This window comes from Eriocheir sinensis, chromosome 18, assembly GCF_024679095.1.
Source record: "Eriocheir sinensis breed Jianghai 21 chromosome 18, ASM2467909v1, whole genome shotgun sequence".
Classification (NCBI taxonomy): domain Eukaryota; kingdom Metazoa; phylum Arthropoda; class Malacostraca; order Decapoda; family Varunidae; genus Eriocheir; species Eriocheir sinensis.
In genome coordinates, this window is record NC_066526.1 from 1,103,608 (window position 1) to 1,106,107 (window position 2,500).

Here is a 2,500-nt window from a genome sequence, read left to right on the forward strand (position 1 = left end):
ACATCACCTTTATTTACTTGCATCACCTTAAGTTTACCTGGGGTCGTTTTCATCACACTACCTACCTCACTTTAATATTCCCAGTTGGTCACTTACTTCACCTGAATATTACCTGGAGGGCGTTTTCTTCACCTATGGCTACTTACCTCACTTTAATATTACTTGTTGGTCACTTACATCACCTGAATATTACCTAGAGGCCGTTTTCTTTACCTTTAAGTACTTACATTACCTGAATATTACCTGTAGCTCGTTTTCATTACCTGTTGGACACTTAATTAAATCACTTGTCACCTCTTCGTCCTTTCCATTCCCTCCTCTCTCACCTGGCAGTGATATAGCTACTTACATTTACTTACATTTAGCGACTTACATTACCTGAACATTACCTGGAGTTCGTTTTCATCACCTGTTGGCCACTTACATCACCTCTTTATTATCTCTTAGTTCTTTCCATCCGCTTTTCTCTCCCCTCGCTCCTCTTCTCTCCTCTCTACACCACCTTGAGCTACCTACAACACCTGATCTCCTATCGCCGAATGTTCATATTGCATTGTCTTATTTTACTACTTATGCTACTACTGATGCGGTTGGTTCCTTTTCATGCCTTTTTGTCTTTTATATATGACACTTAGACAGTCTGTTGATCCTCGGTAGCACTTCTCATACTTCAGTTCGACTCTTTTCCTACATTGGTCACTTATCTCACCTTAATGTAGCTGTAGGTAGTTTTCATCGGCTTTTGGTCACTTATTTCAACTTTTATCATCTATCGGTCCTCACCTTCCTCTTCTCTCTCACCTGGCGGGCCTCTTCATCACCTCTCGCCCCTTTACACTCCCGCTGGGCCTTACCTGTCACCTGTTGCTCCTTTTATAGTACCTGCGATCCTTTGTGGGGAACCTGTTGCTGCCTTTCACCAAACCTGTTGCCGCTCGGTGATGTAAAAAGTTTCCCTCCCTCTTCATTGTATACTTGTAGGCAAAAGTTTATGGCAAAGGTTTCCTCCTCCCTTTCTTGGTTTGGTTATGAAAAGTAGATGTTGTTGGTCTTTTCATTTATCTTATTTTATTTGCTTTATTAGGCACGTGTTGTTGTATTCCATTGTCTTTACTTGTTTTGTTGATCTTTTGTTTGCTCTTTTTTATTAGACGTGTTACCTGTATTTTTTAGTGGATTTACCTGTTACATCATTTTAGGCTTACAAAATCTCCTAAACCTCACCTTCTCTTCTTCCCTCTTCTCCACCATCACCAGGTACTTCATCTTCACAATATTCTAGGCTTGCAAAATCTCCTAAACCTCACCTTCTCTTCTTCCCTCTTCTCTTCCATCACCAGGCACTTCATCTTCACAGTATTCTAGGCTTACAAAATCTCTTAAACCTCACCTTCTCTTCTTCCCTTTTCTCCCCTCGTATTAATTAATTTTTACCACCTGTTAGTCAAGCGTTTGTTGTTGACCTTTTCCTTACCTTCATTTTTAGGCACTTGTTTCATTTTGTTTTATTTTGCTTTTGTTTTGTTTTATTGTTTTTATTGATAAGTTACTATTTTTTTTTTACGGCAAAGGAGGCAGTTCAAGGGCATAAAAAAAGAAAACAATAATGAAAAAAAAAAGCCCGCTACCGCTTATGTGTGTTAAAACGTTCCTGTTATTGTTTTTTTCTTTAGCTTTACCTCTTTTTTTTTTTACAATAGAGAAAACAGTCAAGATCAAACATTAGAAATACGGGGAATTATTAAAGACACACGTATTGCTATTTTTTTTTCCTTACCTGTTAATTACCTTTTTACCTCTACTTACCTTTGCCTTTTTTATTGTGCTTACCTGTTGATTGACTTTTTACTTTTTTTTGCTTTTTTTCTTTTATTTATTGCACTTTCTCTTAATTGCGTTTTCATTTTTTTCATTTTTTTTTCATTTTTTATTGTGGTTTCTGTGGATTGCCTTTCTTTTTTTTCCTTTTTTTCTTTTATTTATTGTACTGCCCTGTTGATTACCCTTCCCTTTTTCGCCCATTTTACATGTTTTTGCCTTTTTTACCTTAATTGTGTTTTCCATTTAATTAAATGCTTTCCACCTGTCACGTCCCAGCACACCTGTCATTTTTATTTTATGTTGTTGCTAGTGTATGGTTTATCCTCTCGACGCTCCCTTCACATAACACTAATACAACTTTTTCCTCTCTAGTAACCGTTTCCATCTCACCTGTTATCTCCCTTTACTTTTGCTGGCAGGCATGTTTTTATTCTGTTATTTTGCTCTCATCTCTATCTCACCTGTTATCTTCTTCCCTCGCTTTCATTGGCAGACACGTTTTGATTATGTTATTTTGCTCTCATCTCTAATTCACCAGTTCTCTTCTTCCTTCGCTTTCATTGGCAGACACGTTTTGATTCTGTTAAATTGCTTACCTCTTGATTACCTGTTTACCACCTGTTACGTACAAGCTCACCTGTCATTTTTGTATTCTCTATGTTGCTAGTGTATGCTTTCT